We start from the raw sequence: 26,108 nt of genomic DNA on the forward strand, positions 1-26,108 counted from the left end.
AGGGTTCGATTCTCGGCCGTAGATAGGTGTATAAAGAAATATATTTTTATAATTTTATATTTTTTATTTTTAAAAATATACCTAGTATTTTTTTATTGTTTGCGCTAGTTGCGTATTAATTTTTTTGAGTGGTGAAATATTAAATAATTAATATCCCTTTCAGATTTTACCCACTTGCTTTGTATTAATCTCAGGATGCGCCGTTTGCGTTTGTCTCCGGTCGACGTTCTGGTAGCATTTAAAAACAGCATCTTACAAATAGATCTGCTGCGCCGATAATATGTCGGCTGCCAATACTGTTCGACACTTGCACTTAATTTATAAACGTATATGAATGCATAAACATTTGGACACGCAAATATATTAAAATATATGATCAAATAAACGTATTATTTGATCGCGTCTATGCAGAGCGATCTTGTCTATTTGTTGCCAATTATTTATCTTTAATTATCCTGCGATGATACTGCTTGGTGCTATCTCATCTCATTACAGAAGGAATATTCATGTTGTATTTTAATAAGATTAATTTTGAACTTTAGGAAGCTTCTGTAATTATTATTCAATAATTACTATTGAGTAATTTTATTTTAACAATTATTTTATAAGCAATAATTATTAGCCTGAAGCACTCATCCACATTGAAAAATCTCCTGATAAAAGATACATGACGCCAACTGGACATGAACCCGTGTCCTTTCGATTTCCGGTCGACAGCTCTGACCACTGAGCTATGGCGGCTTAATTCTTTATTATGACTGAAACATTTCTAGGCTACCAAATTTTCAAACCAAAAACACTTGATTTTGCATTACTACGTATGGCATCGCCTTAATGACTGTAATTAAAGATACGTAATTGTAATTACTTAGATGTTATTAAATACTCTTAAATTCGCGCTCTTAACATGAACCTTAACGTAAAATTCTGGCGAAATACATATTATTCAAATTTTCTTATGAACTGATTTTTGTTCGTAACTTTAATGGATATTATATTTCTATTTTTGGTTAGGTTTTTAAAGTGTTGAAAAAGTCTGTACAGCTAGTGGCAGTTCTTTTTATTCCCGAGAAATGGAATAATCAAATCGATTAAAGCTATGTGGGTTCTTAGTTTAATAACAGAATTGTAGATACGATGGTACCCAATGCGTACCTATCAACATGCCTGAATTATGTAGACGAGTTTCGGAAGTAGTATTAACTTCACTCATTATATATTCAAACATTTATACATTTCACTCCTGTGTAAATATTTACTCAAAATATTTCATTCCTCATGCCAAATTCACTACTGGCAACACTCGAAATCATAATCAATGTTTTATCTACATAGACTAACTCACAATCCCGTTACTCAAACAAATGCTCAATTACAAACACACTGAAACCTATCGTCCGAATTTTATTAATAATCGCGCTTACTAAACAATTCTGAATATCTCCAAGTTATTTTATACAGTCTCAGACTTTATTGTAAATTCCTCAGAGATAAATCTTTAAAACACTATACGTACAATTATATAAAGTGCGTAGTATTACAGAACAGCTAATGATCAACAATAACCTATTAGACATAAATAAACTATTCATAAAGAAGATCATCTACAAAAACTGCATAAAAATATCACCACACTTCATAACTCACTCGCAAAACACAAGAGCAAACACACACAATCAATTACAAGTACCATATATCAAATCAAATTTTGCAAAAAAACATGAATCTTACTTGGCACCACATATATTCAATAAGTTTGTAGCCCAAACAAAGACCTACGTCGCATCTAATAATTTGAATTGGGTATTCAAAAGATTTTTAAACTGGTTGAATGTCAAAGAAAGAAGAGAGATAAGTAATATTCTTAATATCTAAAATTATATATTTTCTTTTTTCTACTCTGTTTTTAAATTCTGATTTTCCTCTTATTTTATTATTATTATTTTTACTATAATATATATATTTCTTTTTTTTTTACCACTTATTTGTTTTTATGTAATTAGAAATTGTTAGTTACCAGCCTCAGAACAGACTTTGTCTAGTGAGGAGGGTAAGGAGAAAAATCATGTATGTACATAACTAATAATAAATAAACGCCCGGGTTGCCGGCACTGAAATAAAAAAATAAAATAAAATAAAAAAAATTATATGTAGGTAGGCACTTCTTGATAAAAGTTTGTCAACGGCACGTTACAGAGTGGTTGATACTTACGGTAATGCCCTTTTTAAATACGATCATTCAGAATCGTAACCTTGCTAAAAATGGCTTTAGCCGTGTTTAGTGACCAGTTCTGAAAAGCCGGGTACTTCTCCTCCTTTCTCTTCCCCATTCCCCCGGAACCCATGGTCTTACTGTCTGACGAGGAAACAATTATTAATAATGACCAGCATTAATTATTTTTTATAAATTAGGTAGGTGTCTGTGTTTCGATAAAAACATGAACTGATATAAGTTCAGATATTGTTGTATAATGGTTGTATTATGTCGATCAAACAAATGTCGTTACGGTTAGCGTTTCTATGAAAACTCCTCAAAATGAAAATTAAATACACCTATAAAAGTTATGAAAAGTGATGAAACAAAAACAAAGTTAAATAGTTACATATGTAACCTATTTAAAATATGTTTTGTTTCATCACTTTTAATAACTTTATAACACTTTTTATAGGTGTGATAAACATATAAAAAGTGTTATAAAGTTATGAAAAGTGATGAAACAAAAACAAGGTTAAATAGTTTTATATGTAACCTATTTTAAATTATAGGCCAGTGCAATTAGCGCCAAAAAGGGGGTCGCGATCGAAGTAATTCCGGTAGTCCCAATTTTTTTATATGTTATATAAACTGATTCCCTGATGTAAAATCTGATTTTCCGACCTTGGCGCACCTGTGCTCGCGCCGCCATTTTGAAAAAACTGGCCGAAATCGGGCCAAAATCTAGTTTTTCCCAAATATCTCATTTCCAATGCAAATTTTGGCTAAAGTATCTTGACAAGTATAATAGAACATAAAATAACCTACAACTTTGGTGGATAAAAATTTCTTCTATCTCTAATAGGTACCGAGGTAGAAAGTCGTAAAGGTGCGTATATTTTTGAAAAAACAAGTTTTTTGCGCGACTAGGTTTGTTTTTTTATAAATACCTCGTTTCCAGTGGAATTTCATGAAAATTTTATTGATACCAATTATGTAGAAAATAAAATTTCAAAAAAAGCTGTGCCGTTCTTATGTTTATATAGTTTTTTACCGATATAAAGAATAAACAAATCCAGGTAGGTACGCACAGAAAATCTATCACGGTTTATTATCACGTTATTAGATTTTTTTTGCATTTTTAAATACAAACATCTATAAATTTACTAGAGGGCACTTCGGTATGGGGGGGGCTACCCCCCACCCTTCTACTCCTCCCCACCGGTTCCCTTCAGTTGCCGCATGTCACGTCTTGAGCCTGGAGCGGAGCTTGACAGCGTCAGTGTCACAGCAGCGTTCAGTTCGAAATGATTCAGTGCAATCGAGTATGAAAGATTTACAAAAGAGGGCTACTTTACGATCCGACGGTCTCATAAATTTTGGTCAGGGATTTGGTCTGACATGACCATCGAACAAACTCTGATGAGATCGATGAAAACATCTGGAGGTTTGACCCAATAACGGGGAATCACAGACAGTTCCATCCTTCGTTGGACTGCTGGATTCGTTTATCTGCATAACATTTGTGAGGGTATCGAGTCATTTTGTGGGATTGAATCAGGAACGTCAGAGCAACATGTAGAGATGAGGCCTGCAAGAATTAAGAGGGATGATCGAGACGTTCAAACTCTCATTGATTGGTTTGCTTGCCATGAACCATTTCCTAAAACAAACGTGATTATGTCTATTAGCAGTGGCACAATCGGGGATAGCAAAGTCACTTGTCACATGGCTGAAAAGATGGGGAAATTAGCTATGTCTAAAGTTATCAACAAGAACTTTGAAACCTACACTTAAAACGTACTGATGCAATAGTTTCTCTTGCGGCGGTGACCAGCAGTGTCAAAAATCAGGGTATGACTATGTCAATAGATCCATTAATGCTATTCCATCGTATGTGTATTGCCAAAAAGTCTGAAAGTGAACTTAAATAATATTTTCAATATGAACTCTCTCCTGTACCATTGTCTCTTTTCTCGGAAGAAGCCATGCGCAAAAGAACGAAGTCTATATTTTATTCATCATTAAACCCTCTACCAAATAATACAGAACTGGGAAGCAGTAAAATACAGGTAATTGATGGAGGATATTTACTGCACAAAGTTGTATGGGGCTCGTGCTCAACCTTTTTCAGTAATTTTCCAGCAATATGTCAGATATGTACAAAATCACTATGGATCCAATGCAGTAGTGGTATTCGATGGATACCCAGATTCTATGGAAAAGAAAAGCACTAAAGGGGTGGAAAGAGCACCTCGTGCCAGAGTTACAACTTCTGCTGAAGTTTTGTTTTTTGAAAGCATGCACCCACAAGTGCCACAGGAAAAGTTTCTGGGAAATGAGAAGAACAAGTCTCGTTTTATTTCCCTACTGAGAACCTCATTTGCACGATCCCACATAACGACAGTACAAGCTGAAGAGGATGCTGGCGGTCTCATAGTGAACACAGCAAATTCGTTGTCATCTCAACATGATGTAGTCATAATCGTTGGTCAGGATATTGATCTGCTGGTACTCCTCACAGCTCTCTCACCGCTCAACGTATATTACCAAAAAGTTCTAACGCGTTGTACTCGAAAAAATGTTTTAAACACATTGAAATAGTTGAAAACATTTTATTACTTCATGCCATAAGTGGTTGCGATACAACTGGAGCTCCGTTCGGTCAAGGCAAACACAAATTTTGTAATATTCTTCTCAAGAACCACTCAGTGAATTAACTTGTTCGTGTATTTCAAGACCCAAAAGCAAAGACGGAAACAATCATTTTGGCTGCCGAACAACTATTTGCACTTTTGTATGGCGGCAACGAGAAATCAAATTTGGAAAATTTAAGGTACATCATTTTCGTCAAAGGAGTAAAAAAGAACAAATTCAATTTATCCAGGCTACCACCCACCAAAGATGCAGTCCATCAACACGCTTCAAGAACATACTTGCAAGTGCAGACTTGGCTTGATCACGATAAAGATCCGACTGAATGGGGGTGGAAAAAGCATGCTGTTGGGTTACTTACTCCAGTAACAATGTTGAAGGAAGCTGCACCTCAGGCCTTGCTGAACTTCATATCATGTCAATGTAAAAAAGGTTGCGCTGGAAAGTACACCTGCAGAAAGTCGGGTTTGAAATGTTCCCTACTCTGCATTCATTGCAATGGCAACTCCTGCGAGAATGCTGTAGAAGCCTTCGTTGATGACGATGACAGGAATATGATGACCCAGTCGCCACAAATTTGGGTGATAAGACAGATGAAGAAGCTATTCAGCGCCAGAAGTAAGAAACTATAGTCAAGGGCTCGTACTTCTGTCTAAACTGATCTACCATTAATTTTATTTTTTGTTATGCTGACAACTTAACTAATAAAGAAAAGAATGTCAATAAATGTTAATTTTACGAAAATACCAATTTTTTAACTTTTTTATGTACCTTATCATCTTAATTGTATTAATAATCTTAAATGTATGTTGTGATTACGTTGATAGGTATGTCAGACCAAGCTGCGAGCACAAATATAGTGGCTTGGCCTATTTTAGTGGTCTTCCCATTGGGAATGTATGGCGACCGATATGCTGAAATAGTCTATCTACTATATTTATAGCTAGGTCTGACACAGGCATGACGATTGTTGTCAACGTATATGTTCTTAGAACAATAATTGTTAAAGAAAAATAAAATCAAGGAATGCCAAGTTTAAAACACCTAACCTCAGTTTCAATTTTTGGCCTGGTTTTGGTGGATTAGAGTTTGGATACGTAATAGAGATAAAAAATATAAATTATATACCTATTTCTTTAACAAAATTTTATTTTCTACAAAATTATTATCAATAAATTTTTCACAAAATTGTACTGGAAACGAGGTATTTATAAAAAACCAAACCTAGTCGCGCAAAAAACTTGTTTTTTCAAAAATATACGCACCTTTACGACTTTCTACCTCGGTACCTATTAGAGATAGAAGAAATTTTTATTCACCAAAGTTGTAGGTTATTTTATGTTCTATTATACTTGTTAAGATACTTTAGCCGAAATTTGCATTGGAAATGAGATATTTGGGAAAAACTAGATTTTGGCCCGATTTCGGCCAGTTTTTTCAAAATGGCGGCGCGAGCACAGGTGCGCCAAGGTCGGAAAATCAGATTTTACATCAGGGGATCAGTTTATATAACATATAAAAAAATTGGGACTACCGGAATTACTTCGATCGCGAATCGCTAATTGCACTGGCCTAATGGTTCTTTTCATAACTTTATAGCACTTTTTATAGGTGTGTTGAATTGTCATTTTAATGAGTTATCCGGTCACCACGGTTAGCAAAATTTTTGTCTTTGATTCATAAAATTTTTATTATTTATTACAGCTTTAAAACAGAAACGGTCATCTATACAAGCTTAATAATTAAATTACGCATCATTGACATCTACAAATAGCCACAATACGCCAGACTTCAGTTTTAATACCGAGTCATCTGTAAGACGTTCTATGCAAAGGCAAAGCACCTTCTGATACAATTCATGCGTGAGTGAGGGATGTGTGTATTTGTGACTTGGATTTTATTGATGCGGGATGCAGCACGACGATGAGTGAAATCCGTAAAGTAGGTACTATAATTTTTCCTGTTAAAATCGAACTTGACTAAGAACTCATGAGACTTTTATTGCAAATAATGAGTATTACGAGTGTTGAAATCATTTCAATGTAGTATTCATTTAGACAATATTGTTTTCATTTTTCATCTTGGTTCGTAAAATGAATTCTCCAGTAAAGTTTCCAGAATGGACTACAGTTGAAATGCTGATTCGCCAAAAGCCTTATAAAGTCCAATTAATAAGTAGGAATGTACATTAGATACCATACGCCAACTATCCATCGCTCAATGAAACCATCTCAAAAACACATAAATAATGCAATAATTGTACCTATGCTGTCAGGAGATAGAGAAGAGACAAAAATCACGTAAATCAGTACAAAAAATCATAAACCACTAGTTCTATGAACGTTAGACATCACGTATCACGCCACAAAAATATTTTTTAATTTAATTTTCTCTTACTTGAGGCTACATAAAACTCTAATAACGGGGGTTTGCTCGACGCTCACATTTTAATTATTTATGATAAACTTATAACGAAAATCACAAATATTTCTAGAGGGATTCCTACGGATGCAAGTTATTTATATTTTAGACTGATAAAAACAGGACCTTACAATAAAAATATTTTATTTAAAACGTTTGAAAATTTTATAAAATGTTTTTTTAGTTATAAAATTAGCGGTAAGCGCCATATTTTAATTTCTAGACGATGAATTAATATCTTTCCTGGGATCCCTTTAGAGATATTTGAGATTTTAATAATACATTCGTCAGAATTAATTAAAATAAACCCCACGGAAAGATCGATTTTCCAGGCCTGCTAGGGTAAAGTCAACCGGAGGTCCATCCATTACGCAGGGCCTCGTGCCGAAAATCGTATTTAGACGAGTTCATCACTTATGTCGTTAAGATTCCCACTTTGTTTTAGAGATTGTATACGGCAAATTCATCTGCAAGTCTGTCCAATACACTAGGACCGCGCGTAGCATATTTTTGTGCACGGCTGCTTCACTTACGTCGTTAAGATTTTGGCTTTATTTTAGGCTATTGTCGCGTCTTAATAAATTTTAACCAAAATTTCTTCCGTAATCTTTTGATTTGTTAGTAAGTAATTACATACCTACTACATAATTTCAAATAAGGAATTATACAATTTTTTCGAAGAAATTTCACCATCAGAGTGGAAGATACTACCAGTATCGCCCTGGTGTAAGACCACCATTCAGAATTGAAACTTTGCTCCAAATGGCTTTAGCCGTGTTTAGTGACTAGATCTGAATAGCCAGGTACTTCCCCACCTTCCTCTTTCCCTTCCCCACTTACCTTCAGCCTCACAACATCCCCCAATTGGGGATGCCATAGTCTCACTGGCTCCAGATGGGAGCAGTTGAGCAGTTGAGCAGTTGGGAGCAGCTCCAGGGGACTCTTGTGAGGTATTCACTATAAAAAAAAAAAAATCTCAATGACAACTTATTTTTCGGATTTTTTCCAGCACGGTAGGTAGGTACCTACCATAATATTGACTATTCCAATTTGACAGGTCGTAATAGGAACGACGATCTTGCGAACTCTGGCTAGATAAAAAGATAGTTTCCAACAATACCATCATCTTGACGGGAACCGGAGCACAACAAACAAATTTACAGATACATGAAATGCCAAATTATCGAATTAAAACAGGATCAAAAATACTAACTAAATTTGCTGGATTTCATTTTTGCTGATATTATGTCCATAATTACATCACCATTTTCATTTTAAACACGATCTTGCCAAAATGATAAAATATGTTATTTAACAGATCTACTATGGTTTTTTCGTCATTGATTTGTGATTGAAAATCGGCGCGCCACGATTAATGGCAACCGGTGGCGACGCACAAAGAAATCCGCAAATGAATTGAGATGACTGCTTCTTCCTCGCCAGTCTCCTGCCAGACATTCCTCAAACACACGGAGCCGAGAGCGACCGCGGCCGGCCCAAATAGACCGGCCATAGACCGGCCGACTCGCCGTTGCCGGGATACGAGGAAAATAATAATCACACTAACTACTTCAAAATATTAATAGTGAAGTTTCGAATTTGATTTAATTAAAATTAAAGAATACACAATGCCATTACGAATACCTATGCCCAAAGCTATTTAACAATTTACTTGATGTCATGAAGAGTGAATAACGGTATTCCAAATATAAAAAAAGAACTGATGTTATAATTATTTCCAGAACCGAAATTTTATCGATAATTTTCACAATTTATTCTTATTTTCTATGTGTATCACTATTTCATTTATTGTAAAATATTTCTAATATTTTAGCACTGCACTGAAAAGAGAAATTTAAGAAATAATAGAGAAAATTAAGAATGTTGCATAACATATTACTAATTTATATCCTTTCTTTGTAATTTCAACAATAATAAATTTAAGAAATAATAGAGAAAATTAAGAATGTTACATAACATATTACTAATTTTTATCCTTGCTTTGTAATTTCAACAATAATAAAATATGTATATTTTAAAAAAATCTGGTAGGTACATTTATTTTGCCGTTCTTACAATCGTTGGTGGTGTAATTTATTTGTTTACGCCCGTTTTCGATGAGGTAACTTTACAATTTTTATATAATATAATCATATACAGTGCAGTAAGTAAGTATGACTGATGTAAAGATGTTTAAAATTATTGGTACCTAGAAGAAAAAAAAATGAATGGGTGCATAATTCAAATAATATATAAAAAGGATCAATAATTGTCAGCATAACTGCTTTCCACGCAGTTTATCGGGGTTCGACTCCTAGCTGAGGATTTATTTTTTTAACAAAAATAATTTTATTTTTTCGTGTTTTTTCTCGGATTTCACTGTTCTCTTATAAGAAAACACTAATAAATAATAAAAATAATGTTGAGAACAACGAGGACTTACATTACGCGAAAGATAAAACCTGTCTACATTTGTACATAATTCATGCGAAATCAAGCCAATCGCCAAAAATAATAGTAATTATTGTTAGAGGACTGCTCCTTACTCGCCACTGCTAGTAACCTACGGTCAAAAGATCCTCAAAATACAAAGCTGAAAGTGGCCGGGGAATGATGTTTTTTTGTATGTTTTCAGGAAAACGTATCGCATAAAACAAGGAGAATTAAAATTTACTGGAAAGTTTTTTTTTTGTTTAACTTATCATTACCTCCTATTTAAAGGCAAATTTCATAACCTACCTAAACTGTTCATTTATGTATGAATTTTACATGAAACTTAATTTCTGCTTTCTTGCGTAAATAAGAATAACCTGAGTTAGGAATATGTATTTTAATAATAATGAGCAGAAATTTCACAAAAGCAACGCAGTTCTAATTATCCAATTATTATTATTAATTTATCGGTTTAGCTGAATTAAAAAATATATATATATTTGAAATATTATTGAGTTGGTAAAACCGTGTATAACTTAGGTTTTAAAATTTGAATAGAACTCCAGTAGAGTCACGTGGGGTAACCGTGCGCAATTTTTACATTGCGATTTTTGTATTAAAAAGCTTTAGGTATTTTACTCAATTTCTTTGTTTATTAATATGATCGGTTATTAAGGCATCTCAAACAACCATAAAAACCTCATATGGTTCATAAATCAAACAGTTATATAAAAAAGTTTACATGCATGTCGATTGCGTACACTTACCCCGTGTGCGGGGTAAGTATACGCATACCGTAGGGTAAGTGTTCGCACCGCAAAGATTTACCCCCCATTGCAATTATCAAACTTAAACTGCCCCTTATCGTAGTCTGTGCAGTTCTCATTCCACCATGCTTTACACACAATACATTCTATCCAATCTTCTGTTGGTGGATCTCGATATTTCTCCTTGCATTGTGGGCAAAAATAGTCCTTAGAAGCCTTTTTTTGTGCGCTCTTTATTTATTTATTTATTGGATGATTTGTATAGCGCCGCTTTTGTGAGATATCACCTCAGGGGCGCTTAAACAGTTATGCACGCTGGAATCTCCCGCCTTACGCTTTGTGGTGATTCTTTGTGGTGTGGCTTTCTTGAAAAGAGGTGGTCGTCCGATTTCCATGGTTTTAAATATTGGTTTTCGGACGATTTTTGCATCTGCATCTGTCTGTTTCTGCTGAAGTTTCTTTTTATAGGGACTTGAGATAATTATTTCAGACTTGCAAGTATTTTTCAGTTTGCGTAAAACCGCCGAACTTGAACAACGTTAAACCCAATAGCTCTCGCAATACTTGTGGGAGTAGTCTGTCTTAAAACTTAAACATGGTTATGTTTTAGAAATCCATACACCCAATCCTTGCCAGCCGTTTTTGTAATGTTATCAAATTTGTTCTCGATCTTGTTGATTTCAGCATAATTGTAAACAATTTTTCTCATTATCTGCATAGTCAGGCCGTAGAACATTTCGTCAGTTTTTTTACAATAATCAACGATATCGGCCTGAAAATAAATGAATCATTATTAGATCAATAGTTTCACAAACAAATTATATCTGCACGATAAATTGAGTATCTATTTATCTTAAAATCTACCTCTTTATCTGGTGTAAATGTCGGACGATATCTCCCCATTGAAGTTGCTATTAATTTTAGTTTTAGGCGTTTACGCAGAGTGGCTTCACTGATCCCAACAATATCTGCAGCAGCCCGCTGACTCTTCCCCTCTTTCATAAGCCTTTTTGCAGTTTCTTTTTGCTCTTGAGTTCAAAATGACTTCTCCGGGTGCTTTCTCACGTACACACGTGGCATATTTCACTGTAAAAAAATAACGAGAGTTGAAATATTATGCTATAAAATCAATTTTATCTATCGGGGTAAGTGTTCGCACTCGTCCAACTGCGAACGCTTACCCCAGCACACTTACCCCATCACACCAAAATTCAATAAACTTTAAAAATCAGATTAGTGGTTATCTTTATTAGAATTTTCACTTTGCACCCGTCTAACTAACAATATTTCACTAAAAATTATCGTAGACCACGTCTCTCTGACACAGCTGGTTACACAATAGCACACATCGGTAACAGAGATGAAAAATTTAAGAAAAGCACGAAAAAAAGTAATTTACCTACCAGTTTTTATTGACAAATCAGCATCCACTGTACACATGTCCTGCTTCGGTGCGATCCAGAAGGCTACTAAATTAAGGAACGCGCGGGCGCTTAACAAGCACAATCTTATCGGAAACATCACTGCGAACACTTACACTCCGCGTACGGTTACCCCACGTGACTCTACCTATTTAGGATTTTTCTACTATGCTGTAAAATGATTTTATTTTAACAAAAAAAAATATTTTAATACTCCACTGCCCAACATAAATAGTCAACCAGAGCAATAAGTCAAAATATAAATAGTAATATAGTTTGAATGAATTGGACAGAGAAATATTAAATTCTATGCTACGAAACTATACAACGCTCTACCCAATCAAACACAAAAAATAACGGAAATTAATATATTTAAAACATGGCTAAGAGAACTAAGTGAAAATCCACATACAAACATTGTCAAGACGATGTAAAGACAACTTGAAACAAAATACAAAAGAAGTCTGAAAAACTACAGGCTGCCTGAGAACAGGAAAACTTATTGAGGACTGAAAAAAAAATTGAATTTATACTTTTATATTTTATACCTACATCTTTGCCATAGAAACTAATTTTTTCAAAGATCTAGTTTTACCAAATCCCAACCCAAAAAAAGCACCCTGTCTAAGCACCATGGCCAAACAATTAGATTTCAGATTGTCACTCCATTTGTCGGAACTTTGTTCAAACTACACACGAGTACAGACAGCATAAAAATGTAGTCTTCAGTCTATCGAATTGTTTTTATTAATGTTCAACGTTTTTTTATAACGCTGTTTAGTTTAATCACCTCAAAAGACACTCTACATATCTGTAATTTTGGTAGCCCTTTGTAAAAATTATTTTTTTTTAATTTTTGTTTATATTTCAAAATTGCTTTCAAATCAAATTAAAGGTTATTTCAAAAATGTGGACCAGGTACATTAAATTTCACAGCATTCGTACGACAGGTTCTAACCAGCCTGTTTGACGCATTTAACGCATTTTTTTATGAATTTTAATGGTGGAAGTGATTGACATTTACCTATAAAAGTGATTAATTATAAGTAGGCACACCAAATTATAGTTTATTTGATAATACATTTAAGTATTATTTTGAAATCGTTTTCGTATTTTTATCTAAGCTTTAAAACTCAATAAAAATTATGTACCAAAATTCATTAGTTAAAATGTATTTTTTGTCCTTCTTGTAGTTTCAAAATTACGGCAGGTAATACGGCTATGATAGTCGTTAATAAATAGTATAAACTGAGATATCGCGTTATCTCTCCATACTTCCAACACTCCAATGAGATCTTTTTAAACATAGCTAGATACCAAACCATGATGTTGTCTGATTTGTGTATGTTTTTGGCGGTTTTCCAAAAAAAAATTCAATTTTAATAAAATGATAAAAATATTTATGGAGCTATATTCAGAAAGAATATGAAAAATTGCGAAAATCTATAACAAAATTAAAATGAATATTCTTTAATTTTCTTTAAAATTTCATCTTCATCCCGTTCTCTTCGATCCGATAAACATGTTTTGGGTATCTGATTTGGTAAGTGAGGGTATTGCACTTAATGATGACGTCTTATCAGCTGTCAGTATGCTGGTATTTGCCGCGTGCCAAGTGTGTCAGTGGTGATCCCCAGTCCCTACTCCACCTCTTAAACGCTGTGCTCTCCCGATACTTTTCCTCCGCTACAAGCTTGACAGATTCTATCGATATGACTCTACTAGTGATCGCTTTGATATGATTCGAAAAATATATATTGACCAATTGTCCATCTCACCCAATGTATGAAATAAGTCATTCCAAGATTACGAATTTAGTTTTGTAAATATTTTTTTGGTGGGACATAATAAAGCTCTTGTTGGTAGGATTATATCCGCTACACGCCTCTGCAGGAAGGTGAAGACGTCGGTGTGTGCCCATTTCTTCCTAAATGCTAGACGCGCTTCAAAATGTTCTGCGGCGATACTGAATAATGCTTTGATCAAATTTATCGATGAGTCATTGATTGATTGCATTTTCGGATAAGATAATAATGTCATTGATTCAGTTCGGCGAACCTCCTCTAAAATAGTAATTGCATTTTAAATAATGATTACCTGCACCCAATATTATTTTGAAAACCATGACATTGTATGTATTATCTAAGGTAGACAGGTGTTTTTATCGATAAAATAAAGCGTTGAACTGTCCAAAAATAACAAGTGTGATCCTATTTCATTATATTTTGCCAAGGTTGAAACGATTCTTATTAGTAAGGAACAATAAAGAAGTTTAGTGGTAAAATCTGACAACCAACGAAATGACAAGCTCTCCAAGCGAATTTTTTTCCCTATCAAATGTGTAGACATCAAAAATCGGTAGAAAAGTTACAATACGAAAGCCAATATGAGAATTGACATAAAAACCAAAATAACAGCATTAATATATTTAAAATAATCCATTATTAGGTACCTAAATTTCTATTATTTTGATGCAAGTGTACCTATACGAAATAGAGTCGATTTAAAATGTTGTTACTAAGGCAACTTTTTAATATTTTCAATACTTTTGTAATTAAGCGATATGTTTTCAAATCACATGACGCGTTCATTGATCGACAACTATCTACTGCATAAAGTTATCACTAATTTTACTATTCTTGCATTGAGAACAAATTATTGAAGGCAGCGAGCATCTACCATGAAGTCTTTGTATCCCCATTGTCCCCCGACACTTATGTTGTGTGTTAGCATGTAAACGGCTTCCCCACGACCACCGTTTGTCAAGATCACGGCCCAACGATGGAGCAAGCCATGGCTCTAAATTGTCCATCACACCGCCGTGTTTCTAGCCATCAATCTTTTCTTAAACATATCCCGACTCCTAGCTCTCTCTAGGTTATTCCCCTCTCTCCGTTCTGTGTCCCAGCGGCTAAATATTACGCTTTCAAACTAATATAAAATCAGTCGTGAAAACGTGAGGCGACCATAAGCGTTATGCTGGCGGTAAATTCTCGCAAACCAATGGTTGCCTGGTAGAAATCTCCACTCGGTAGGGTCTGCAGGACCGCAGGGGAAGAAAAAATACTTACAACATTAGAAGAGGCAGTGTGCTAATGGTCTAATATACTGAATTTGTTACTGCGTTGTATGACAAGAGGTATGATACTACTTAATGAAATCTCTAAAGATATCTATGTTTTCAACGTCCTAACTACTCGAGCGACTGAATAATAATTATGAACATCCTTCCTGAAAATACTAATATTGAAACGAATGAACTGTTTATTGCGGTTTAAAGCCAAAGAATCCACCTAGATTTCATCGTTTATCCCCACAGACATAGGAATTAATAGACGAGAAGATAATGGCGAGGGGTAAAATCAACTGTTGAAGAACGAAGGGCGTAAGGCTGACTGTGATTCGTCAATAAATCAATCTGACAGTAAATAGGCATCTCGCATTATAATATCACCATTTACTTCTTAAAAGTAAAATCTGCTTTGGAATGAATAGACATTTTTACATGGGAGCGCAAATTACTCGCCACGTTATGAACAAATTTGCGAAGTCCAAATTCGGCAAAAAAATTCGGTTCATTTTCAGAGTCGAATATTTCGTTTAAGTATTTAGTTAAGACACTTTTATAAATGTTCATAATTTACTTCCCAGCAACCAACCAGCTTTGTGTTTCGCGTCCAGACGTTTCTCGATGTGATAGTAACAACTGATTCATATTATACGATGTGAATATGCTTAAAATAAAGTAAAATAATGCTTATATATGGAATGTAATACGACAATTGGGTTTATTCTCTTTTTCACATCTATTTTTACAAGTTTTCATAGTACAAGTCAACATTTTGCCGTGTTATTTCGTAAAATGAACCGATGATGCCTCGACCACAGTTCGCACGAGAATGATGACGTCACGTTTTCAAATTTCACTTGAGGCCATACGCGAGCACAGCCGGCTCCAATGGAACCGGTATGGGGAGTGGGGATAATACGCTTTTAATCACTTAGGGCAGGTCTACTAATATTCATATGTCTATGTTTATCCCATATTTTAGTTCTATAAATTTGGCACGTCATGGATCACTCAAAACGTTTTTACAAACTTGGTATCTATAGTATGCCAAAAATCGCTAGAGTTGCGAATCAAATGTGGGCATCTGAAATCTTACAAAGGAACACCTGTACAAATAAATTGCATAGAGCAAACCCTGCGCCGGCTCTCAGAGGGATGATAAGAGACAACGCTAATATGGGAATTAGCGCTACCAGCGCCAGCGCTTATGTAGCGCCTATAAAGCGTATATACTGCACGGTCCAGCGAGGACAATAGAAGAAGCTGTACACGGGGTATTGTTCGGATGGCGACAGTTCGGAATAATATCCACTTTCAATACAAAACGGACAAAGACACGAGTACGTCTCTACCTGCTTTCCTGCCTGCACTGGATGTTGCGACATTTAGATTATGCATATAGATTTCTGCGCATAATGTTTCAATTCAATAAACGCAACATTGTCAGGATATCTCTATTAAATTGTTTTACCAAATTTTAACAAAAATCCATCTAGCTAATTGGGCGATATTGGTATTAAGAGCATGCACTACAAACTAACCTAGTAAATTTGAAAACTATTCAGTCTCTTAATGCATTTACCCACCTAGTAATTGATTTCGCACCTATGGATAAAACACATTTTCCACGATTGTTCAAAATTTAAATGTTTATTGGATCGATTATTAGTTTTTCAAGAAAACATAGGTTTTGTATATATGAGCTACCTATGATTAGCATGTCTTATTCCATCGCTTATTATGGCCAATTTACATTTGATTATTAACATCCCATATATAGAATGTAATTATTACAAAACATATCGTTTAATACAGTTTTTCTGTTTTATTTCAGGAGGTGAGTCTCGAACACGTACACAACACCCACGCCATGGTAGGAGCCTGGACTCAGCAGGTATTTAACGAATTGTGAATCCAATCATTGGAAAGTATAAAAACCAAATTGAAATGCCCGAACACCTTTTCCTGCTTAGAGGATTTTAATGGCTAAGAAGGATATTAAATTATTACTACTTTAGTACTTTAATGACGTGACGAAAATAAGTGTGTAAAATGGTTTCTACATAACTAATCGTCAAATCTGTAACTGTTAATACCTACTCATAAATGGGTGAAAATGTGCATTTCGAAAAAATATTGTACGTAGTATTGTGGATTAAAAAAAACTATTTTAAGGTGAAGCGTTTTAAATGTTGCATAAAAACCACTTGATCGAATATAACATTTTAATATACGACGCATAAAAGGGATCCGAAGTTAAATCCGGCCGTATTAAAAGATAAAACACAGACATTCGCCAAAGCGCGTAGGTACCGGTATCATTTCATTGTACCTACCGTGCCCTCCAAATATAATGGGCAGGCCATTGATATTTATTTTAGTGTCGAGATAAAATTAGGTAGCATTGTTCCTTGGGCAGGACGCCACACAATAGAGGAGATGCGGAATAAGAGGGAAAGGGATAAAGGAAAGGAGGAATGGCACTGGCAAGTAGGTAGATACCTAGTACGTAGGTAGATACCAATCTACTTCATATCAAAGCAAGACATTATCTACATACAAACAAAGGTTTTTTTAATATTGATCGAAGTATAAAATATGGATAAGGGGTGGCGCAATCCAAAATCAATCAACATAATACCTATAAAAGAGATCATCGTATTTGAATAAGTTGGATAAATACAGGATGTCCGGAGGAGAAGTGCACTACCTTCGGGAGGTGATTCGACATGATAGTAGAAGTAAAAAAGCCAAATTACTTTAGCGAAATTATATTTTTTTTTTGCCACACAATAATATTTTTCAACAAAAGATTTTTTTAATTCAACTTTTTTCCTAAAAACTACCCTAAAACGTTGGAATTATAGTTTACAATCGTTTAAAAATACCTAACTTTGCACTTTACCCCCATACGCCTTGAATAAAAATATGCTTTTTTAAAAGGTTTGATTTGATTCCATCACAAGTGCAGCATATCCATTTACCTACCAATCACTAAAACAAAGAATGCTTGATTATCGCAATCATTTCAATCCATTGATTCAAAGGAGTCAGTCACAATGTATGCAGCGCATCGTATAGGTGGTGAGGTGCTATAGTTTTGAGAAAGCTCGCTTTAATTGGTGTACTAGCGGGGCACAGGGCCAGGGCTCGGAGGCCACGCAGGCCGGGACCCACGCTGGCGGGGCCCGCGGCCGGCAGGTGGGGTGCTTGTGCATAATTCCATTATATCATAAGATTCTATTTGCATTTTATCGCGACCACCATATAAATTGCAGACGTATAAAATGCAAAGATACGATCTTTTGTTCCTTCGCATAATTTCAATAGGAGGGCCTGTAGCCCCGGGCTGCCATGGCACCAGTTTCTTGCCTAACTAACTAAAGATAAATTATTGCATTCTGATTAAAATAAAAACGTTTCACTAGATAATTTAGTTGCGATTAGTCACTCTGGTTGCATAAGTAATTAGCTAGATGGGTACTTAACTAAGGTAGGTACCTACTAGGCGTGTGTTAAATTTCTGCAAATTTCGTATATTCAGTATCTCACTAAACAATGTTTTTTTTAATAACAGAACACTAATCAAATTCGATTTGAAAAAAAATTGACAACAAATAAAATCTTTTAGCTCAGGCTTTTTGTTATGTAGTCAGGCACGGAGTTACTAACTAACTTACCACCACGCCGTTTCCCGCAGGGGTAGGCAGAGAGGACGGACCGCTAAAAACAACTCTTGGCACACATTCCTTGCCTCATTCACATTCATACATCGTCTCATACATACTCTTCTATTATTCTGACTCTTGACATGGCCTGACGCAAGTAGGTATCTGATTTTCTTGGTCGTGCCATGTCTTCCTCGGGCGTCCCCGACTTCTGCTGCCATTCACGTTTGCATCGAGTATGTAGGTAGGTAGGTATGTATTAGTATTTGCATTTGCATTGGGTTACTAAAATTCTCATTTTTATTTTACTTGTGATGATATATATCATTACCTAGTCATTTACATCAGTACATATCTAGTACATACCTACTTTAATTGACATAATTATAAAGAAATTAAAAAAATATTTTTTTTTAAAAGCTAAAATGTGTTCTAGTGTTATACTATTATGGTGTATAGAAAAAACGAAATTCAAAATTCCCTGTTTTTTAAGCTTTCTGTGGTCTTATATAGACGAAGAATAAATAAATAGACGGTAGTAGATATTTATGAAATTTCTAAATGATGTATTTTCATTACTTTGTCAGGATGATATGATTCCTTCTACCCTCCCCTTCACGCCTTGTGCAGTATGCAGTGTATGCACCCACAGCCAACAACAACAGCCATGCAGATGAGCCCGAGTCAGTCTGTCCGAGAGTCGGCCCACACAAGCGTGCGCGACCTTACAATATAATATCAGATGCAGTCAGACCACGGTATAATGTGGGTAAGATGCCCGCTACCCGCTACCCGCTATCCGCTATACCTACAGCGTCTAGAGATACAGTCGCCGTACACCGTATCAATCTGTCTCACCTGGAAGGCGGGGCCTCGAACGCCCGACCAATGGGGCGCCGTCCCGCGATACATATTCATATCCATATTCATAGCGTCATCATCACTCATAACCCTTCCGAGATCCCCGCCTATGGGAGCGCGCGTCCGCCGATCTCAACCACTTCATCATAACAGAACGCATCTGACTGGGCATTAATAATAGAAATATGAAAGAGCATCATGTCTGAGTCATTTCGAAATATGAATATCTGTGTGAGATACATAAAGATAATATGAAATACAGATCGCAGTGTTTGTGTAGTTTAAGTCAAGCATTCGAGAGCGGGCGGCAGATCTGTATCTGCGCTCTGATCTTAATTAGGGATACACACTCCTACACGCATTCCTCGCGGACAGTCACATAAATATTAAAGTTTCGTGGAATTCATTTTTCCCGTCATTTTTTCTTCATTTTATTTAAATATTAGCTTCGCGACGTTCACAGGCCGGCAAAGCGGGTCAGGTCTATTTCAAATTGAAATATTTATCTGCCAAAGTTTGTCTGAAAATTCCACCATTGCGAGAGTCATGTCTGATTTATCCGCCTCAATTTAGTATCACAACAAAATATTAAAACTTTCATAAAAAAACACAACATTATTTCTCTTGTGTTTCATAAAAACAAAGTAACTGCCGACATTCAATGCATTGGATTTAATTATTGTGTATTTTTTTGTTGAATTTACAAAATATAAAAATGTTTCTAACAGAATAAACTGCTGTATAACCCGAATTAAAAATAAACATTCCTTTATCTGTAATCGCCCCATTTCTTGCTACAATACAAACATTGCCGTTGTTAGCCGATGTTACTATAATAATGAGGGCATTATGACCTATCCAACTATACGGCGTATGAAAGAGAATTTGTCAGTTTTATGTGAGGGCTCCAGATATTTAAATACATTATTTCACCTTTTGTCAAAGCGTGCAGATGTTTTCTAGAGCGAGAATTCATTTTTTATTCGTCGTTACGGAACTTTTTTATGTGACTGCTTTACAAATTGGCTCTCAAATGATGCAAGGAAATTTAACTTATTTTGGGATCAGCTAGACTTTAGATCGTGGTGATATCTAGTCTTAAAATATCTACGTTGTTTGGGTAATAATCTATCCTTTTTAAGTGTATCGTCCCTGAAAGCTTCAAGTAGCTAAATGGTAAGGATGCGTTGTTTCACAGAATTTGAACAATTCATCGAATTTCAACGTAATTTTAAAGTTCTGTGAAATCCCAATTTAATTTCTGTTATTACAACATTATGAACCGGTTTCTGCACAGAACTGAAATTATAAAAGAACTTGAAAATTAACTTTGATAAATTGATCAAATTCTGTGAAACATCCCTTCCTAAGGTTTTAATATGAAGATAAAAGCGGTTGGTCATCACCTTTAATATGAAGATAAAAGCGATTGGTCATCACCTTTAAAATCTGCCTTTGCGTTCGTTAATAATGAGATAAATCTTAGTTTTAACATGCATGTGCCTCACTGATCTAATTTCTTTCACGTGCAATCTATTTCGTTCTTCGTTTTCCATCAATACCGCTTTAAACAATTACGTCTTTTGCGAAGTTCAAAGAACACTAGATGCTTAAGTCCACAATTAATTTGCTCAATCTTTTTAATGCTCTCCTGAAAAAAATTATTTATGTTGTTCTTCTTTTAGTCCTCTCGTCGAATAATTTTCCGTTGATAAAATGCGCTTTATTTATTTTTAATAAACCGTTGAACAACAAATAATTTATAATTCACGTTGATTGACCGCGTATTAAAATCTGGCTGATGACATGGAAAGGCGAACTGCGATGAACTTACATATTTGTTGGCGCAGATCCAACTCTCTAAGTGGCTGAAATCTGAGAATAATGCGTTGAAATGAGAAGAAAACGCCGTGGCGCGTCGGCGCCCGCTCCCAACTACGAAATTTGAAATCACATTTTTTTAAACGATGCGGATATTTAACACGGAGCGGTTCCTTGAACCCGTCAAGTTCAAGGAAACACATCCCTAATTCAATGTCACGCGTTGGTCTGCGAAGATTCGCCGAAGCATTTTAGTTGGGTAAAATCACTGTCATAAGGAATTAGAGCACTGAACGAGTACCTACCCAAGTCTAGCGGTGTGAAATGTGAACGACTGGGTTATTGACGTTATTGCTTGCCAAGTCTGGTTTTCGATCTGTTAATACAACTAGCGTGCATTGTTTTTCGTAATTTATTCAAAAAACATTATTGATGTGGCTTCTTTAACCCAAGCCAGTTTTAACCCTCGTAAATTTAACTTTTCCACTAAAGATTAGATTACTTAGTTTTGATTCGGTGACTTGTAATCAAGTATATATAGTTTTCCTCCATATGTTTGTCTTCTTTTCTCGTATGGTGAGGAGGTCAGAAGGGAACATCTAGGTCAGTGAGCCATTTTGAGTCCTCGGGCGTCGCCCTGTGGATCTCATCAATCCCGCCGGGGAATGTATGCAGCGGGATTTCTTATTCTCTCTCTGTAAACCGATAATAATAATTTAGCAACATTTTTCATAATTTACTCACGACAACATCATTGATATGACGTATTCAATCTAACACCTTAATCCAAGTAAAATATTTCTTTACAACTAGAAACAGATCGTCTCTTTTAGAATGAATAGTTACTTCATTCTTGAATCATACTTCTAGTGTATCTATAGTAATGAAAGGAAGATACATTTGGGTGGAATCCACAATTATTAGCGCGCAACGTTTTTCGTCAGTTATTAATGAATTCTTCACCAATATTTTTATTTTTGTTTTGTTTTTTTTTTTTTTTATTATAATAAATACATAATATAATTACACAATATAGTACAGTTATTAATTAAATAATATTAGTATTTGATCTACTCCCATAAATAAGCAGGGCTTGTGTGTATGGGGGTGTTGTTATATTGGTTTATATTTGGTACGATTCAGTTCAACTGTTCGGAATACTTTTTAAGGTGGCTTTTGAATTCGTTTATATTTGCATTTATGTTTCTAATTTTTTCGGGTAATGAGTTAAAAAATTTAACTCCGAGATATTCATGGTTGAACTGTGATAATTATAATAATATGAGGTACCTGTTCGTATTTATGCCAACCCAGTTAAGTAACTAAAACTTTTTCACCTATTATATTTTAGAACCACAAGTTGACTTGAACGTTCAATAATTAATTCAAGTCCATCTCTGGTATTAAGTTGAGTTGTGTGGTATTTTCTTCCCACTCTTTGAATGTTTCTACCGCCCTTGCCATTTGTTCTCTTCGCTAGTAATTTCAGTGAATGCAGTGAGTTGTTATTGACTTGTCAAATTCAAACAACATGGAGTTTTGCAGTAATCAAGGCGTCTGGATTGTTTTCGACTTTGCAAAGTGACAAACTTTCTACTACAATGACGAACTAATGAATATTAATAGTGCTGACTGTATTATTTGTTAGCTTTGTTTTGCATTAGAACATTGCTATTTACAATAAGTTTATAGGGCTTATCTCGTGGAATTGCTTTGAATCTTACTCGAGCAGCGACGAGGGAACAAATAAGGAATTGGTTTGTTAGGTACGTACCTAAAATGCATGTGCATATTTGATATAAGATAGCGTCGTTACACAGAAAGCGTATTCATCATGCGAGTAGCGAATAGCGGGTAGTGATTGGAGTATTCGGGAAGAGGCCGGGCCTCGAGCGGGAACAGGGCCCGCTGACTAGTGCCTTATAGCCTGCGCCCTTCGCCAAACACCACGGGACCCGAGCTCTGCGGATGCCAGCATTTTGCATTTCCGCCGTGGTTGCAAAAAATAAATTTATTATATGTTTGAAGCGGACGTCTGCGTTCGGTCCGCAGTATGCACAGTGCACACGCGCTCCCCTTGACGGCCGAACAATTTGAACATGGAACATCGGCCATTGTTTCGGGCCGCTCAAAGATGGCGACAGCCCACCGGCACCCCCCTACTCCTCCCCGCCCAGACACTTGAAACATATTATTTTTTGCGGAAAAAAAGGTAGGCCTCGACGTAATATGGCGAAAGCGAATAAAATGGAAGGACACGAAAATTGCAGGCGCCGAAATTTATTATTTCGTCGTCCTTTTTTTCGCGAACAAGTCCATGAATACCGCACGGCCCTTCGTGGCGTGTGAAACGGGAACCTCTCACGTGGAAAGGTCACACGATAGTCCAAGGAACTGGACCGAGCACCGAGCGTGATACTGCGTGCTATGTGCTGCGTGCTGCGTGCTGCGTGCTGTGAACAGTTCAAACTGTCCACTGGCCAGGCCGTTCAATAGGTTGATCGCTTAACATTACTTTGTCCTCTTCCTAATTACGATCAAACGTTACGAAGAAGCACGGTTTCTACAGAGCCACCTTTTTGCTCGTAGCTTTAATTAAAATCCGCTAACGTGATAAGAAAACACACATCTTTGAAGTGTGCTAACTAGAAGGGATATAAATCTAAACAACAGTCTGAATTGAATACACCACATTAAGTTCACATCAAAACATATTAATTTGTAAAGTCTTATTACCTACTAAATTTTCTTACATTTCGAAGTTAGATCTAATTAACTTTACATTATACCTACCTACGTACTAGATATACGCCAATTATACGTCAAAACACTACTAAACTACATTTTTGACAAAAAAAAATTTCAACATACACAAAATAACACTAACAGACCAGTTAGACAAGCGTACAAAGAAAACATAAAAACTCCAACAGTAAATTCAAGCTTTGGACAAAGACACTACTAATACCATGCTATAAAAGCTTTCAACAGTCCTAAAATTGAAATTAAAATTGAGGAAAATAAAAATAAATTCACACACAAAATAACAAAATGGATTAAACAACAAAAAAGACAATATTACCAAAATGATATAGCATAAAATAAAAATAAAATATACACGTAACACACAAAACCAATATAAACACACATCACTAACAAACACACAAGATTATATATTAAATGTATTATTTTATCTTATATTGTAGATTGTATTTAGATTATATTTTCATATTATAAAATGAAGGCCTCAGCACGGGCAAGCCACCCAGTGAGGCTAACATTACTGGAAAACTTTGAAATGTAAAAAAATATTGTACCAAATAAAATAAAAAAAAATTTTAAAAAATTTTAAAAAAATGAATACCATCATAAACACAACATTGGAGGGGTTGTTTCGGAGAATCTGAACAATTCATCAAATTTCAACGTTCATTTTCAAGTTCTGTAAAAGACTTTTTCAATTTCTGTTTTTATTTCAGTTTTGTCAAGCAACTAGCCTACAATGATATAAAAACAGAACCTGAATAAGTCTTTCACAGAACCCGAAAATGAACGTTGAAATTTGATGAATTGTTCAAATTTTCCTAAACAACCCGTCCAAAGGACGGGTTGTTTACAACCCGTCCTTTTTCATTTTCGGGTTCTGTGAAAGACTTATTCAGGTTCTGTTTTTATATCATTGTAGGCTAGTTGCTTGACAAAATTGAAATAAAAACAGAAATTGAAAAAGTCTTTCACAGAACTTGAAAATGAACATTGAAATTTTTACAGTGTTCTTTTTTTATTTTCCTTCAGTTTTGTAAAATGCTTCATTTTTATGCTGAATGGATATTTACCACGAACAATTTATTTTTTACAATTTTCTGGGTATAGCCGTAAGGAACTAAGAAACAGGATATTGTTTTTACTTTTTTTGTACCTGCAATAAATATAATTGATATTTTATTATGACAAAACTCTTACGACGCACGGTATGAATACAATTACAGGAAAGTTTCACAATAATTATTGTAAATATTTAATATAATAATTGACTTACTCACCGATACTCTGAATATCCTCAATTATTGATTTCGATCAATGGGATTCATATAAATGAATATTATTTTCTCATTTTGGGTCCAGAAGTTTTGAAATTTTCCACATTAACGTTAGATCATCCCGGGCAAGCTTATGGGACACGGTACCTCATTAGTCGCCAGTGAGGCCGATTGTTTCAAGAGAGATTTAGGTGAGGTTTTGAATACCGAGAATTTTCGCTTTGAATCCTTTCTTTTCACCTTATTTTATTTATTTATAAGTGTATTGGTAAACGAGATCGCTAATTAAAGCAATCTGTAACGTAGCAACCTTCGTTGTGTGTGGATTTCTAGCATTGCACGTAGATATATTTATCTAAACGTGATCTGTCTACTAACTCAACAAGATTTTCGCATGGTTATGTAGGCACGTATAATCTTCAAAAGGATATTTTTAATATACATTGGTTTTTATTGACAATAATCGAGAACTATTATTTTTACTGTAAAGGAGAGATTCAAAAGGGAAACCTCATGGATTCTTGAAAGAATCTCTCTGAATTCTGTTTGATTATCTTTTCTCTTTACCTGCCTTAAGAGGAAGCTACAAGCCAAAAATGTGTATATTCATGGTATACCTTATATTGTAGGTAATAGGCATTAAAATCGCTTGACAAACGGGGTCTAGAAACGTTCGATTTCAAGCACAAAACTAGTTTTTATTTATTTTGTAAATAATTTTATAAGAAAGCAAAAAAGTTAATGAAGTGAAACTGTC

This window comes from Hesperophylax consimilis, chromosome 4 (genome assembly GCF_061612785.1).
Source record: "Hesperophylax consimilis isolate HC1 chromosome 4, BYU_Hcon_1.0, whole genome shotgun sequence".
NCBI classification, from domain to species: domain Eukaryota; kingdom Metazoa; phylum Arthropoda; class Insecta; order Trichoptera; family Limnephilidae; genus Hesperophylax; species Hesperophylax consimilis.